This window comes from Aquarana catesbeiana, linkage group LG02, assembly GCF_042186555.1.
Source record: "Aquarana catesbeiana isolate 2022-GZ linkage group LG02, ASM4218655v1, whole genome shotgun sequence".
Classification (NCBI taxonomy): Eukaryota; Metazoa; Chordata; class Amphibia; order Anura; family Ranidae; genus Aquarana; species Aquarana catesbeiana.
In genome coordinates, this window is record NC_133325.1 from 465637029 (window position 1) to 465654792 (window position 17764).

Here is a 17764-nt window from a genome sequence, read left to right on the forward strand (position 1 = left end):
TCCTCAATGTTGTAGAGTAAACTGAGGCAAGTGTTTCAATAGCACTAATATAGCAATTAGAGATTAAGTGGGTGGAAGCATGTGTTCACCGTGAGATTGAATGGGGTGCTGCTTAATGGTCTAGAAGACACAGGCTCACAAGTTACACTATCACAAGGTTTATTTTAAGGGCCAGTTCACACCACATGCAGTCCAGTGCGTTTTTTTTACTGCATCCATAATGCATAGAAAGTAGGTTATATGGTTTCCAATGGCATAGTTCACACCAGTGCAGTCAGTTCCAGGGCTTTCCAGTTCCAGAAAAAAAGTAGAACCTGTTGCATTTTAATTGCACTGGATTGTACATAACGCAGTAAAACGCATCAAAAATGCACCGGAATACATCAAAAATGCATTAAAATGTACCAAACCCCAGTATAGTGGGGAAAAATTTTAAAAAAGAAGAAAAAAAGCATCTGGAATGCATCAGAAATGCATCAAAAACGCACTGGTAAGCACCAAAAAACACATTAAAAATGCCCATGCAGAAACACAACCTGGAAAGGATTTGGAGTCTTTTTTTGTGGTGCGAACCAGCCCTAAGGAAAACATAGATATGTGGGCAATTTATGTTGATCTTAAAGTAAACAAAAATGTAATATCTATCCTTAGACGTGGCAGCTGCATTTGTTTTCGTTTTTTTCTAGGCTTTTTTACCTTTATTTTCCCTGGTGATCCAGCCAGTCACACACTTCCTGTCTTAGGGTTTCTGCATGGGATTATAGTCAGCAAGCATGCAATTAGCTTAACAATTGAGAAATAAAAATACTCAAAGCCCATATTGGCATAAAATTGGATGTGACTCTTGTCTTAACCCCTCTAACTGCTCGGCGCTCACGTGACTGCCCGGCGCTCTCCTCCTCTCCTCCCCTGCTCGCAACTGATGTTAGCAGGGGATTCTCAGCCCCTCCCAACCTAGCTGTCAGATCGGGAGAGGGAATGGTGGGCAGTCACGTGAGCGCAGAGCGGTGCTCTGAAATAAAGCATAGAACTGCATTTTTTAAATAAAGCATGTACACTGGGCACATAACATTTTCGAACACTGGGGATTGCCTGAAAATTACAAAGTGGGTATACAACCACTTTAAAAAAAAAAGGACAGAATATGTCCCAGTATTGCTATGAACTCATTACATGGTACAATACACTTCATATATCATGATGTTTGAACGACCTGTATAATGTAATATGCTTTTGTCATTACCTAGTTCACAAGAAAAGAAAAAGACACCAAACTGTTGGATGATTTTTTTTAATGACGCTTAAACCTGAACTCCAGGGGAAAAATACCCTTATGGGCTCTTCCAACACTGAAAGGTTTAAATGCTCATTTATGCCTAGGGTACCAGTAAAAAGGACCTTTAATTATCTAATCCCTCGCTCCCACATTGTATGTGAGAACACTGAAGGACTGCCCGACCCAAAGCATCAAGAAGAGAGTGTCAGCTGCCAAGGGGAGCGAGGGATTAAGTAAGTAAAATTCCATGTTACCAATACCTAAGCATTTAATTTTTGCAGTGCAAGGGTATTTTTTATTTTTTTTCCCTGAAGTTCAGCTTTAAATCGGGACCAAATTCTGCGTAGATCTGTACGCCATACAAGCTCTACTACATTACACAATGCTATTAATCTAACACTAGGAGCTTGCAAACAGGAGGAGAGAGTGCAGAGATGATCTTTACAGAGAGCTGCTTTCTCAGTAACAGGCGAAGATGAAACTTTTACCAAGCCATATTGCTTAAAACAATTAGTAAAGGTTTTATTTTTTGTTTGTTTGCTAATATAGCAAAAAAAAAAAAGATATACTTAACGGCTCTGTGCAGTGACATTGCACAGGGTAGTCCTTTACCTTCTCTTTAGGAGTCCCTGCCAGCATTGTATGCTCCTCCTTCCTTCAGGTTCCTCTTTAGCAAGACGTGAGTTATGGGGGCACCCATGCACGTGTGCTCCTGAGCCAGTCTGTGTGAATCTACAGACACACACACAGCACTGGTAAGCCATGCACCCACTTACTCATTACAGGAGTTTGAGTGACAGCAGCAGGAGCCTTTGGGTCCCACTGCTCTCAGTGTCTCCAGTGAAACCAGGAAGTTAGAGGAGCGGTGCTGCAGCAGAGACAGCACTGGGGTGGTGCGAGGAGTCAGTAGTGCCAGGACAAGGTCAACTAGTGGCCAGGGCAAAGATGACAAAGTGCACCCACCCCTTGCATGAGTGCAAGCATCATGTCTCAGCAAAAATCCCCCTCCCCCCCAAAAAACAGCACTGATCTGCACACCCCCCCCCCCCCCCCCACCAGGCATACATTACCTCTGCAAGAAAATATTCCCCCCAAATAAAAATGCAAAAATTCACCCTCCTCCTAACTCAAATCCTCCTCTCCCAGCAAAAATCATTTCCTCTCCCCAGTTCCTCCTTCCTAGCACATACCCTCCCCCCCAAAAAAAACACCCCTTCTTGTACAAATCCTCTACCCTCCAAATTTTCCCTACTAACACCAATCCCCCCCAAATCTCCCCTCCTAGCACAAATCCTTCCCCTCCCAAAACACCCCTCCCAACACAAATCCTCTCCCCTCCAAATTTCCACTTCTAGCATAAATCCCCCATCCCTTCTCCTAGCACAAATTCTATTTCCTCCCCAATATCCCCCATCCTTATTGCCTGTCAAACATCTCTGTCAAATAACCCCTCCTGCCCACCCCTTGTCCCAGCCCTGGGAGTCAGGTAAGTGTTTAAGGATAGGGTGGAGAGCTAGAATAAGTAGTGAGATGTTTTTTACCTTAATGCAGAGAATGCATTAATATAATAAATGAGTTTTGAGTTTAGAAGCACTGTGGAGTAGAGAAAAATATAGTCAAGTGATCCAGCTATTCAGTCTGGCAGAGAATTCTGACTAAATAGGATGACAAGTCTTTTAGTAAGTTCATGTTCAATGCATGTGTATTTTAACTGTGAATTTAGCTTTTTTTTTTTTCCAATATAAGTTTATTCGGAAGCAGGAAGGGCAAGTGCCCACAATGTTACTAGATACATAAACAGGGTCGAGGACGCAGCCTCTTACAGCAACATAACTGAAATCTTAACAGTGTGTTCCCAGTTTTAGGGTCTTATATATATATAAAACATTACAAGTTGTACATTAAGTCCACCCTTAATATGGGATGTAAATGAGTCAGGGTATCCCCATTCTTCCCGCCATTTTCCTTTTCCATAAAAGAGAAAGAGAATAAGAAAGAAAGAAGTAGTAGAAATAGAAAGGAGAGAAAAAGGCAGAGAGTAAGGAGATTGCAAAAGTAAGGAGAGGGGGATATGGGGGGTAGGTGTAAAAGGGGGGGGGGGACACGGAGGAGGCGGTGTTCATCTATTAGTGCATATGTATATGTCCATGAGGGGGCTGCCCTCAGAGGATTCTTTCCTGTTGCTGCAATCATGTGCTTGCTAGCAGACTTTGACCTTCATTTGAGAATATGTATAGGAGCCATTGCGACCAAGTCTTAGTGTATAGCTCAGCTTGATTACGGTCAATGAGAATGAGATCTTCCATCTGTCTTATATCCTCAACTTTTTTTAACCACATGCCCAGAGTAGGGGGTCTGGTGGTCTTCCACAGCAGGGGGATGCATGCCTTGGCTGCATCTAGTAGGTGTCTAATCAGAGATTTTTTGTAAGACTTTCTAGGGATGGTAGTGGCATGTAGCAAGAAGAAACCAGGATCCGCTACAATGTGGCGTTCTGTGAATTTCTGTATTATCAACTGTACGGACTTCCAGAACTGCTCCAGCCTCCGACATGTCCAAAAGACATGGAGGATCGTGCCTCGTTCCTCTCCGCATCTCCAACAGTTACCTGTGGAGGATGGGAAAAATTTCCGCAACTTGTCTGGGGTGTTGTACCATCTATTTAGTATTTTGTAATTAGTTTCCTGCATTTTCGTGCATATGGAGGATTTAAATGTAAAGTAGATCATATTTTGTTTTTGTCTTGATGTAAAATTACATTGCATATCTCTCTCCCATGACCGTATTGCGGGTGTTTGGTAGTTCTCTGGTGGCGTTATCAGTAGTTGATATGTTGCTGATAATGTATGGGGGAGAACACCCTCCCCTGAGCAATATATTTCGTATGTGGTCAATACTCTATCAAAATTTACAGGAGAGGGTAGTGTCTTGAGAAAGTGGTTAAGCTGTATTGCTCTCCAAAAGTCTAGGTGAAACCGTCCCTCCAGACTCATCAGTTCTCGTATTGAGGTCCACTGTCCATTTGTAATGTAATGGAATGCTTGTGAGTGTCCTGCTTTACGTAGGGAACAAAATATTGGATCCGTGCATCCTGGGTCGAATTCTGGGGTACCCAGGATTGGGCGTATAGGGGAATTAAGGGATGTAAAGCGCAGTCTAGAAAAAAGAGATGAGCAGATTCGTGTGGTAACTCCTATCAGGGGGTGCTGCTTCATATTCCTGGGTAATAAGTCATAGCACCATGGAGCTCTGTCTAAGGGTACAGTACATTGGGCTTGTTCTAGTTGGGTCCATAGTTTAGTGGAGCTATGTCGGTTCCAGTCAATAAGTCTGGACAGATGAACTGCTTGTTGATATTTTCGGAGGTCTGGGATTGCCAGTCCTCCATAAAGTTTGGGTAGTGTGAGCTGTCTTCTGTTGATCCTGGGTCTCCTATGTGCCCAAATAAAATCTGAGAACAAGGTGTTGGTTTGGTCGAAATAGGGAGAGGGAATCTGGGTCGGGAGGGCCTGTAAAAGATATATGAACTTTGGCAGGATGCACATTTTAAGAATATTGCACCTACCAAACCAAGAGTGTAGCCCTGTGCCCGAGGTTTTCAGTAGGGATTTGACCGTGGATAATAGTGGAGGGAAATTCATAGCAAATATTTGGGACAATTTGGGGGGAATGTAGGTTCCTAAATATTTCAGGGCAGTCGTAGTCCATTTAAATTTATAACTATTCTGTAAGGTGCTGAGGTTACGTGGTGGAAGCCCAATACCCATGGCTTCTGATTTGTTAAAATTTATCTTTAAATTTGATATATTCCCATATGTTTTAAATTCCTGAATGAGGTTGGGGAGAGAGATGGTCGGGTTTGTGAGAGTGAACAGCATGTCGTGCGCGTATGCGGCTATTTTCTGCTGCGTCTCCCCCATATTTACTCCAGAGATATCTGGATGGGCCCGGATTGTTCTCAGGAAGGGTTCCAGTGACAGGGCGAACAGGAGCGGGGATAGGGGGCACCCCTGACGGGTACCATTCTTGATCTCAAAGGGGGCGGATAGATTCCCATTTGTCTTAACTCTAGCTGTAGGGTTGGTGTAAACTGAGGTAATTCAATTTAACATTCTCCTCCCCAAACCTACATGTCTTAGTACTGAGGTCATGAAGTTCCAGTTCACCCTGTCAAAGGCCTTCTCTGCATCTGTACTGAGGAATATGCAGGGGGTCTTATTCTGATTGACTACATGCAGGACGTTGAGGGCTTTAATTGTATTGTCCCTGGCCTCTCTAGAGGGGACAAAACCTACCTGGTCTAGATGAATCAGTGACGGAAGGTATATTTGAAGTCTAGTTGATAGTATTTTTGTGAAGATTTTAAGGTCAACATTGAGAAGCGAGATTGGTCTGCTCCCGCATAATGTCGTATCTTTCCCTTCCTTGGGTATCACTGCGATATGGGCTGTCAATGTATCTCTGGGGAAGTGAGTGCTGGAGTCCAGTGAGTTAAAGAATTTATGCATGTGTTCGCCCAGGGATGGTAACAGAGTTTTGTAGTATAGGGCTGTAAAGCCATCCGGACCTGGGGCTTTCCCTAGTTTCATGGATGCAATTGCTTTTTGTATCTCCTCTAAGGTAATAGGTTCTTCTAGTAACTCCCTGGACTCAGCCGGTAGTTTGGGCATGTCAGCTCTAGTGATATAGTCTTCTATTTGTGACTGTGGCGCAGGTTGGTGTTGTAAGTTGTAAAGGGAGGAGTAGAATTCCTTGAATTCATCTGCGATCGCCTGGGGTAGTGTGGTCTTTTGACCGGAGGACGACATAATGTGGGGTATGTAGTTCGCTAAGGTTTGTTCGCGTAGAGATCTGGCAAGCATTTTACCGCATTTATTTCCTGATTCATATGTCACGCGTTTGCATTTTTGTAATGTGGCTTTTGCTCGAAACTGCATTAAGTCCGTGATTTTATTGCGTAGAAGCAGAATTTCTGCTTCTCCTGCCAGCGTCTGTGCATGTTTGTGTCTCGCCTCTGCCAGGTGTAAATCCTGCAGAAGGGACGTCATCTGAGCTGATCTTATTCGCTTAATGCGTGCTTCATGCTTTATCAAAACCCCGCGGATCACCGTTTTATGTGCCTCCCAGACTATTCCAGGATCACTGCCTGAAGTATAGTTGGTTTGGAAATAACAGTCTAATTCCTTCCTAGTATCCGCAAGTACCTCCTCATCCTGCATGAGACTTTCATTCAGCCGCCAGGTCCTTTGTCTGTGGGATTGTCAGTTAGGGCGTAGGACATCAGGACAGGGGCATGATCAGACCACGTGATGGAAAGTATCCTAGAGTCTCGGAGAGCATGTAGTTGGGCGTGGGGAATTAGATAATAATCAATCCTGGAGTATTGTTTGTAGGTGTTGGAATAAAAAGTGTAATCCCGTTCGGTTGGGTGTAGGAGTCTCCAGGCATCAATCAATTGTGCCTTGTGTAGTGTCCTGGAAATTCTTTTCCTACCAGCGGGGGTTATAGAGGAGGATCCTGAGGAAGTGTCCTCCGAGGGAATCAGAGGGACGTTAAAGTCGCCTCCTAGTATAAGGTGACCACTTGCAAACTCCGATAGAGTTTCTATGATCTTGGTGATAAACCTATCTTGGTGAGTGTTAGGTGTGTAGACATTTGCCAGTGTCCCCTGTGTTCCCCCTATTTCTCCCTTGAGAAACAGATATCTTCCCTCCGGGTCTGATAATGTAGCTGTACATTTCCAGGGTACCCTGTTAGCAATGAGTATAGACACGCCACGTGTCTTAGTAGACCCATTGGTGGAGTGGTAGACCGTTGGAAAAAAACCTGCTCTTCAGTACGGGGAGACTACTGTCTTTAAAATGAGTTTCTTGTATTAGTGCAAAGTCTACTCTATTGCGTTTTAGATCTTGGAGCAACATGCGCCTCTTTTCCGGCACATTTAGGCCGTTTGCGTTCAGCGTAAATATGTTCACCTCCTCCATGTTTCCCTGGGTTTAGAGGGATAGGGGATATAGGGAGCTGAGATTGGGGGTAGGATTAGGTGGGTAGGAAATAGAGTAGGGTGTTCAGTTGAGAAAAGAGAAAAACTAAGATCTAAGAGGTACCAGTAGAATAAGGTAAGTTGTTCTAAAAGAGATGCACAATAGTGCTATGACGCTCACCAGGATAGTCCTGGTAATTGAGCGTTGGCCTATTTGGGGTTGTGGAAAACAATAACCAACGAGGAGTCCACCAGCCACCCCCCTTCATGCCTGTGTATTGCTGCATATATTTCAGTAAATGTGTTTCCGGGTTTTGTATATGGTGTTATAAGGCAGAAACCACTTTTCATATAAACATTTAACTGTATATTGTGAAGATAAATTAAAGAGAACGCTTATAATAAGAAATAAAAGAAAAAGACCATAATGTGCATGGTCAGTATGTTTCTAGTCAGAACACTTTATATAGTCCTACATGTAATAGCAAAACCATATCTTCCATCCCTGCATGGCTAACTAAACCCAAAAATCAAGTTTTGAGCCCAACTATATACGTCATTTGCGAACCGCTCCCCTCCCCGGTAATGAGGACGATGTGGAGGAGTACAGCCCATAGTCTTAGGAGAAGGGGAGAGGTCGCAAACTGCCCAGCTGTGCCAATGAACTCCTGTCTAACCAAGAGTCATGTCTCCCATCTTATTACTTAGACTTGATAAGCATGGGTCTTACCGTTACCAAGTCCTATTACTGAATTTCACCTATCTCTCCCATGTCTATGTGCTGACTTGTAAGTGAAGTTGGTGAGCTCCATCCGCAATTACCCCCCCTCCCACGCCACTCACCCGCCACCTCCGGTTTTAGTATTATGTCCATACCAGAGTCAGAGGCAGGGAGGTATCTCAGCTTCTTTCGACCCTGGTGGTATCAAGGCGTCCTTAATTCTGGATGTTTGGGAGGTTGCAGGTCAAGCCTATTATTCCCTTATGGCCAGATGCCTGTGAGTTTGCTGACTATAAGGTTCCTCTGCCTCCACATGTGTCCTGGAGCATATATATGACTGTGATGTATCGTTCTTGATCTTCCTCCGATGACCATATGTAGTATAGTCCCAGATCGCCAGTTTTCCCAGGGTGGCGCCGATTCTCCCACAGTCCTCTGTGTGGCTCATCTGGGGATTCTGCAGGGAGGATATGATATCTCCGCCCTCCCGGTAAGATGGTAGTGTGCTCACATCCGCTTGGGATAGGAGATGCTTGGTGGCGTTATAGTGTGACGTATAGGGGGGGATGCGCAGTGAGGTGCAGACCGAGCAGCTTCCTTCGGGGAGACATCAGCCTGTCATGAATTGCAAGGCTTCCTACATCTGCGTGTGGGACTCAGTCAACCGAGCAGGGGTAAGGGGAAAACAAAGTGGTAAAATATAAGGAAAAAATAAATGAAACTGTGAAACTGACTGTATGTTATTGCCTGGTTTTTGGAGACTCACACTTCTCGAGAGTCCTCAGCCGATACAGTGCAGGTTCTCCTGCGGGCTCTCTGCTGGCGTGGGAGTTGGTAATTCCTTTGGGTGTTGGGACCCGAGCGTGTAGACATCCTTGGGATGAAGGCCAGCCAGTCCGGGATATGGATCGGTTCTGTGCCCAGGAATTCAAAGAAGGCCGGCAGGTCCGCGGGCGAGCGCATGGTAAAAGATGATGTTCCGTTTCTGAATGTCACCGCCAAGGGGTATCCCCAACGATACGTGCATCCCTGTCTCCTGGCCAGATCTAGCGCAGGTTTCAGTAAGGCTCTCCGCATCAACGTGGCTCTCGAGAGATCCGGGAGTATCTTGATTATTGCGCCGTCGAACTCCACTTCTCCTTGTTCCCAAGCCTTGCGGAGGATGAGCTCCTTTTGCGTGTATCTGTGGATTCTGCAAAGCACGTCCCGTGGCCTATCCGGGTCCTGCGATCTAGGCCCGAGAGTCCTGTGCACCCGATCCAGTTCCAGCTGCGCTGGTGCCGTGCCCAGGACTTTGTGGAATATGGCCGTAACCGACGCCGCCAGATCCTCCGAGCCTGTAGCTTCTGGGATGCCCCGCAGCTGCAGGTTGTTGCGGCGGCTGCGGTCCTCCAAATCCTCCGCATGGAGCTGTAAGTCAGTGTTCTGTGAGGTTTGCGATTCCTGCAGGCGCTCCAGGGCCAGGACTCGCTGCGTAAGGGACGAGACCGTCACGTCTCCGCTATCAACTCATTCCGTGAGACCCTGCAGTTCAGTCCTCAACTCCTGGATGTCCCGAGCATGAGCCTCCTCCACCCTCAGAATAAGGGACTCCATGTCTGCTCGTGAGGGTAAGGCCTCAATGTCAGCCTTCGTGGGGAGGGCTTGTAGTATGGTCCGGAGGTCATCTGGAATGCCACTTTGTCTTTGGGTCGATCCGGCCATTTCGTCTCGATATAGTGCTGGTGCCGTGAGCGAAATGTCCTGTGCTGGAGGATCGTAAGATGGTGATGGTAAGTCCGTTTCTGGCCTAGGGCCTGCACGTGGTGCAGTTGCAATGGCGCCTGGTGAGATTGCCAGTGAGTCTTTAAAATATTGTTTGATGCCGCACCGGGGTGTTAGGGACCGAGAACCGCTTGTTGCTGATCGTGTCCTGTATCGTTTAGATGATAGCATGCCTTGTTTTCGATTTGTAAATCCCATTAGATTTCAGGCTGAAGAGGGGTATAACCAGGAGCTCTCCAAAAGCGCTTCCTCACTCGGCCATTGCTAAGCCACGCCCCCCGTGAATTTAGCTTTATGCCTCTAGGAACTAAAGCAGACAGACAAGGGTAAAGTTGAGATGTCAAAAAGCATTAGGGAGGATATGATGCAACCAATTATACCAGGAAATGGAACCAGTTGAGCCTGAAAAGACATACCTTAATTTTGGTGAACCAGCAAACAGGTATTTTGCTTAAAGCAGTTTCCCGAGGACAGCACACGTTAAAGCGGAGTTCCACCCAGAATTTTATTTTTTTTAAAAAGGTAATCCGTTCTATTAAACAATTTAAAACACTTTTAATCCATGTTATTAATGAAATCGCCGATATACTTGCAGTGCTGTGCGGATTAGATCAGCGACTGAAACATTAACAGGATCTTGTCCTTCACCCTTTTCTCTCCCCTCACCCTTTTACAAAATGTCTTGTATTCTTTTCAAAGACTACAAGATAATATGTGACTGGACAAGGGGAGAGGGGGTGGGTAAACAACAAGATCTCCCCCTTCACTAAAGCATAGTGCTGCCTGTACATTTTGGCATGAGTGAGATTAGGATTTTGAGCCCTAACCAGAATCAGTCTAGACCTAGGATTACCATCATTAGACTTACCGTAACTTGTTTGCAATCAGCACCAGTCAAAATGATTTTTTTCAAAAATTAACACTGATTACGTAACTACTTAACACTCCCATTTTTTTATTTCTTGGACTAATACAGTGCCTTGCAAAAGTATTCACCCCCCTTGGCTTTTTACCTATTTTGTTACATTGCAGCCTTTAGTTCAATGTTTTTTTAATCTGAATTATATGTGATGGATCAAAACACAATAGTCTAAGTTCGTGAAGTAAAATTAGAAAAATATATACATAAAACTATTTTTCAGAAATAAATAACTGATAATTGGCATGTGCGTATCTATTCACCCCCTTTGTTATGAAGCCCATAAAAAGCTCTGGTGCAACCAATTACCTTCAGAAGTCATATAATTATTGAAATGATGTCCCCCTGTGTGCAATCTAAGTGTCACAGGATCTGTCATTACATATAAACGCCTTTTTGAAAGGCCCCAGAGGCTGCAACACCTAAGCAAGAGGCACCACTAAACACTGCCATGAAGACCAAGGAACTCTCCAAACAAGTAAGGGACAAGTAAGGGACAATGTTGTTGAGAAGTACAAGTCAGGGTTAGGTTATAAAAAAATATCAAAATCTTTGATGATCCCTAGGAGCACCATCAAATCTATCATAACCAAATGATGCAAATCCCCAAACAATCCCATGTTAATTCCAGGTTGTGAGGCAACAAAACACGAAAAATGGCAAGAGGGGTGAATACTTTTGCAAGGCACTGTAAGTGTGTTTTGTACTTATAACAACATTTTTAAGCACACATATAAGAGGGGCTTTGTGGTTGGCTGGTTTTGGCTCCAAGAGCACATGTCCAGCCCTGCTAGAACACTGTCCCTCCTGCTGAGACCGAACCCTCTGATATCTTGTGCCCTGCTCCTTACCATAGGCCTCCACATAGCATTCCTTGCCATAGACCTTTGTTTTCCCAAGGAAAGCATGTCCACGCAAGAAGTCAATTTGCTGTACCTTACTGGTGTTATGCAGGAAACAGCATTACACACATTGAGTGCATGGTCCGCAGTAGTCACGAGTGAAAGCATGTGCAGCACCTCAGTAGCCATCCCCCTTACAGTCTCTCCTCTGACCAGGGCCATTAGTACTCATGGGACGTTGCCCTCTGCAGTCACCTCCTTGCTAGGTACATCTCTTGCAGGGACCCTTCAGGGACGCAGTCTCATACAGGGATCTCTGACCAGGCCTAAAAGGCCTTTTGCAATCTAACCTAGCCCCCACCTCCATTAGAGACAGAGTCAGAGACTACAGCCGGGTCCTCCTGAGTACAAGTCCAATCTACCCAGCCTCCTGTCTTGTTCAGGGTCCTAGTGTGCTGGCTACATACCCATAGGTGTGGACTTATAACAGGCCACTGACTCACCAATGACATCACTGCATGAGGGTTCTACCTAAAAGGGGCCTAGCACCTGATGACCTTACTGTAACCAAACTATTCAAACTGCACCTACCTACATGCAGTACATAGAATACGCTATACACTGTACATTTAAATGGTGCAGAGTCTGCAGTAATTTGAGGATTAAGACCAGCCATAGAACCTCCCTCCTCAGTTGGGGATGAAGACACTGTGCAAAGAATATCTGAAGTCCAGGGGTGCAGACATACCATGTCCATACCCTGCTTTCCAAAACCTCTCATTATTCATTGTCCTGCTACTACGTATTAGATGCAGTGATGGAAAAAACTTTCCCACTTCACATCATTACTTGGTTGGGCATCCACTGTCTTCAGTGCTTCCTCACTCGGCCATTGCTAAGCCACGCCCCCCGTGAATTTAGCTTTATGCCTCTAGGAACTAAAGCAGACAGACAAGGGTAAAGTTGAGATGTCAAAAAGCTTTAGGGAGGATATGATGCAACCAATTATACCAGGAAATGGAACCAGTTGAGCCTGAAAAGACATACCTTAATTTTGGTGAACCAGCAAACAGGTATTTTGCTTAAAGCAGTTTCCCGAGGACAGCACACGTTAAAGCGGAGTTCCACCCAGAATTTTTTTTTTTTTTAAAAGGTAATCCGTTCTATTAAACAATTTAAAACACTTTTAATCCATGTTATTAATGAAATCGCCGATATACTTGCAGTGCTGTGCGGATTAGATCAGCGACTGAAACATTAACAGGATCTTGTCCTTCACCCTTTTCTCTCCCCTCACCCTTTTACAAAATGTCTTGTATTCTTTTCAAAGACTACAAGATAATATGTGACTGGACAAGGGGAGAGGGGGTGGGTAAACAACAAGATCTCCCCCTTCACTAAAGCATAGTACTGCCTGTACATTTTGGCATGAGTGAGATTAGGATTTTGAACCCTAACCAGAATCAGTCTAGACCTAGGATTACCATCATTAGACTTACCGTAACTTGTTTGCAATCAGCACCAGTCAAAATGATTTTTTTTCAAAAATTAACACTGATTACGTAACTACTTAACACTCCCATTTTTTTATTTCTTGGACTAATACAGTGCCTTGAAAAAGTATTCACCCCCTTGGCTTTTTACCTATTTTGTTACATTGCAGCCTTTAGTTCAATGTTTTTTTAATCTGAATTATATGTGATGGATCAAAACACAATAGTCTAAGTTCGTGAAGTAAAATTAGAAAAATATATACATAAAACTATTTTTCAGAAATAAATAACTGATAATTGGCATGTGCGTATCTATTCACCCCCTTTGTTATGAAGCCCATAAAAAGCTCTGGTGCAACCAATTACCTTCAGAAGTCATATAATTATTGAAATGATGTCCCCCTGTGTGCAATCTAAGTGTCACAGGATCTGTCATTACATATAAACGCCTTTTTGAAAGGCCCCAGAGGCTGCAACACCTAAGCAAGAGGCACCACTAAACACTGCCATGAAGACCAAGGAACTCTCCAAACAAGTAAGGGACAAGTAAGGGACAATGTTGTTGAGAAGTACAAGTCAGGGTTAGGTTATAAAAAAATATCAAAATCTTTGATGATCCCTAGGAGCACCATCAAATCTATCATAACCAAATGATGCAAATCCCCAAACAATCCCATGTTAATTCCAGGTTGTGAGGCAACAAAACACGAAAAATGGCAAGAGGGGTGAATACTTTTGCAAGGCACTGTAAGTGTGTTTTGTACTTATAACAACATTTTTAAGCACACATATAAGAGGGGCTTTGTGGTTGGCTGGTTTTGGCTCCAAGAGCACATGTCCAGCCCTGCTAGAACACTGTCCCTCCTGCTGAGACCGAACCCTCTGATATCTTGTGCCCTGCTCCTTACCATAGGCCTCCACATAGCATTCCTTGCCATAGACCTTTGTTTTCCCAAGGAAAGCATGTCCACGCAAGAAGTCAATTTGCTGTACCTTACTGGTGTTATGCAGGAAACAGCATTACACACATTGAGTGCATGGTCCGCAGTAGTCACGAGTGAAAGCATGTGCAGCACCTCAGTAGCCATCCCCCTTACAGTCTCTCCTCTGACCAGGGCCATTAGTACTCATGGGACGTTGCCCTCTGCAGTCACCTCCTTGCTAGGTACATCTCTTGCAGGGACCCTTCAGGGACGCAGTCTCATACAGGGATCTCTGACCAGGCCTAAAAGGCCTTTTGCAATCTAACCTAGCCCCCACCTCCATTAGAGACAGAGTCAGAGACTACAGCCGGGTCCTCCTGAGTACAAGTCCAATCTACCCAGCCTCCTGCCTTGTTCAGGGTCCTAGTGTGCTGGCTACATACCCATAGGTGTGGACTTATAACAGGCCACTGACTCACCAATGACATCACTGCATGAGGGTTCTACCTAAAAGGGGCCTAGCACCTGATGACCTTACTGTAACCAAACTATTCAAACTGCACCTACCTACATGCAGTACATAGAATACGCTATACACTGTACATTTAAATGGTGCAGAGTCTGCAGTAATTTGAGGATTAAGACCAGCCATAGAACCTCCCTCCTCAGTTGGGGATGAAGACACTGTGCAAAGAATATCTGAAGTCCAGGGGTGCAGACATACCATGTCCATACCCTGCTTTCCAAAACCTCTCATTATTCATTGTCCTGCTACTACGTATTAGATGCAGTGATGGAAAAAACTTTCCCACTTCACATCATTACTTGGTTGGGCATCCACTGTCTTCAATTCTCTGCAGCATGTCTGTAATGAATGTTAATAAAGTATAATGGGTACATGTAATTATTATAGAAATGAGCTGCTCTGCGTACTCTACCATACAGGCTCCAAAAAATGGGTACAATGTGCCCAACTGTAGGTTTTATTGTATAAATCAGATGTAACAGATATCAGGAAAGATAGGTTCTCTTTCTTTATACCTCTTACATTGTCTAAGCTACATGGAGACAATTTTGGGATTTGATTGAAGAAAGTGAAAATCTTTGGACACGTGAACCACTGAGGGTATCAAAAACTCCACCATTCAGCTGCTTTTATGACTGAGAAAGGAAGCTCTGGGCTGCTAGAATGTTGGAGCAGCTTGTGGCTTTTCAGACTTTAATAGGTAATTTTAAGAGATACTTATTTCATGTTGAGAGAGCAGTTAAGCAGCTCCAAGCATTCAATCAATCCCAGAGCCCACATTCAAAAGATCTGATTGATTGTGAACATTTTATAGCAAGTTTGAAAATCCATGCCTTTGACACCTCAGAATTTTGTTGTTCTATTTTATCTGTTTATTAGCGAGTATCATTTCTGACTGGTGCTAGAGCGGAAAAGTGGTTAGCATATGTCCAGTCATATATTTGTCTGAATTAACCTCCTTTATTTAACCATTTCTCTGCCTGAGCACTTTTTAATTGTTAAAATGCGCATTTTTTTGCTAGAAAATTACTTCAACCCCCAAATAATTTTATATTTTCTGAAAACCGAGGCCTTGTAGAAATGGTGGCAGTTGCATTGTATTTGCACAACTGTTTATCAAATCTATATTTTCATGAAAGAAAAAATACACAAACATGAATTCTAGTGCACACAAACATAATAAAATACCTAATGTTTTGGTAAAATATAAAAGACACTAGATTAAACAGATACCAAACGCGTCAAGCCCTAAAATTGCATGTGCTTGTGAAAAGGTGAAAAACCCCAAATTGTCCACAAAACCCAAACTGCCCCTAAGCCTTTACAGGTGATCAGTTTAAAATTAATCAAAATGATAGCCCTAAAATGATTGCCCTCACTCCTACGTTCATGCTGATACCAAAAACGTGTTGAACAATCAATGTTTACATACACTTGCCTGCCTTATGGTTGTGTTTGCATTTATGTGTGGGTATTCAGGGTAATGTGTTATTTTTAACTTTTCAATATTATTATTATCTTATATTTTTTAGTGTTACTAAGCCTACAACAGTAAAATCTGTCTGTATATGCAGAATAGCATTGTTATACTCACCATGGAACTTAAGGGGTTAATCCTCTGCATTGTGTAAAAAGGCTTTTTGATCCTGTCTGCACAGATCTTCCCCCTCCTGCAGGGTCACTCTTGGCAAGGCCAGATAATATGCAGTCAGAGCAGTAAAGCTGGACATGCTCAGTTTGGTCTCTATTGCTGGAGAGAATAGTTCCTTTTTGAGTTGAGCTTTTCAGGTCACATGATATTGACATCACACATTTGGGTGTGTATACAGTTCCTAAATGACAGCCCAGTCCCGCTCTCGTCCTTCATGCCTAGTAACTAAAAAAGAACACAGTGGATGGGATGTCACATCTTGATTGATGGATGATCCACCTCCCATAACAGCATGAGGACACAGGCTGTAGTGGAAATCTCCTCCTACCTGAACACTCAGCACTTGGGCAAACCCTACAGTTTATCATGTGACCATGGTATACAGATCAGCCAAAAAGGTATATAGTGGCAGTATTTTAATGTAAAAAGATTTATAAGCTGTGGGCACTGTGGGGGAGCGGATGAACTATTTTCATATTACTGGGTTCAGCAACACTTTAAGTTTATCGCTATCACAATGGATCTAACAAGGGGGTGCAGTGGGGAGGCATCTCAGAAACTGTAAAAGTGATTGGGCAACTCTATAGCCATGAGTCCTTGCATACCAGGGCATTTATAAACATAGCATGGTAACAAAGGTTTTATGAACAGACAACAGTTTTGAAACCTCCCTAGTTGCGTGTATTATATTCTTACTTCCCAATATTATGCAAAAATAGTTTTCTTATCTATTCAAACAAGTCCCGTTTATGGCAACTATGCCAATACCTATGATGACTAATGTCTGGATATTCCAGTCCAGGAAGGTGTTGTAAATCAACAGTTTCTCTTTAACAGTTTCATATACGCTGCCCACACAGACAGCAGAGACTGTTACCTGAAAATGTAGATAAAGGTTAACCCGAAGCAACAAACCAAACATAGGTTTACAATATCATTTAGCTAAATGTGAATATTTTGTTTGCAGTGAAGCTGTAAAAATACAGATTGACTTAATTTATGAGTACTGGGTAGAGGTCCCCCCCATAACTGCAAATATGCCTCCAAAACTGCTCATACTGTATATGTTACACTGTCCATTTTTACCTGTCATGTATTGATTTTGCTAATTTCGTAGTGCATATGTGATTTTTATCTTGCTATTTTGCGTATGTAAATTGGCCAGTAAATGAAAATGAGTGTACCTGTCAGCTGTTCCTCATTTGGTGGCCTTTCTTGACTTTAATTAAATACTCTTTGTCCTATTCCTCCATTTTCCTCATCAATCCAAAATCATGCGAACAGCTTTGCAGGTTTGCATTGATGATTCACCCTTCTCCAATGCCATTCATTTGTTTAAGGCAGAAATGACCGCAAGGCTACCCGACACTCATTTTTCACCTGGAAAGAGTAAGTGAATTATTAAACAGACTGTGAACAGGCAGAACATAATTATACTATAGCTGACTATCCTACGACATAATATTAAACTTTTATCAACAAACAGGTTAAGTGCATTGGCTGAGTGTTGGAAAACCAGCTTTTAAACTTGGACTTGGAGACACACCAGTTCCTATGTGATTTTATGTATTTAAAAGGATATAATAAGCCCAACAGTAGTTTATGGCACATAAGAAGTCAACTTGGAGTTGTAAGTGTAGCCGGGTGTCTGCCAGCTGTCTGCTTG

General features: G+C 43.4%; 1 protein-coding gene and 1 long non-coding RNA gene across 3 annotated transcripts in view; one reads left to right on the top strand and one right to left on the bottom strand.

The window, feature by feature from the left end:
- The window catches only part of LOC141128405 (large ribosomal subunit protein P2-like), an 866266-nt gene that overhangs the window by 590005 nt on the left and 258497 nt on the right, over window positions 1-17764 (top strand). The window lies entirely within an intron of this gene.
- Window positions 1-17764, bottom strand: part of LOC141129976 (uncharacterized) — a 63124-nt gene that overhangs the window by 40117 nt on the left and 5243 nt on the right. The window contains exons 2-3 of the long non-coding RNA XR_012241930.1: window positions 17283-17478; window positions 16042-16323 (exon numbers count right to left, since the gene is read on the bottom strand). This is a non-coding gene — a long non-coding RNA (uncharacterized lncRNA). The remainder of the gene's footprint in view (window positions 1-16041; window positions 16324-17282; window positions 17479-17764) is intronic.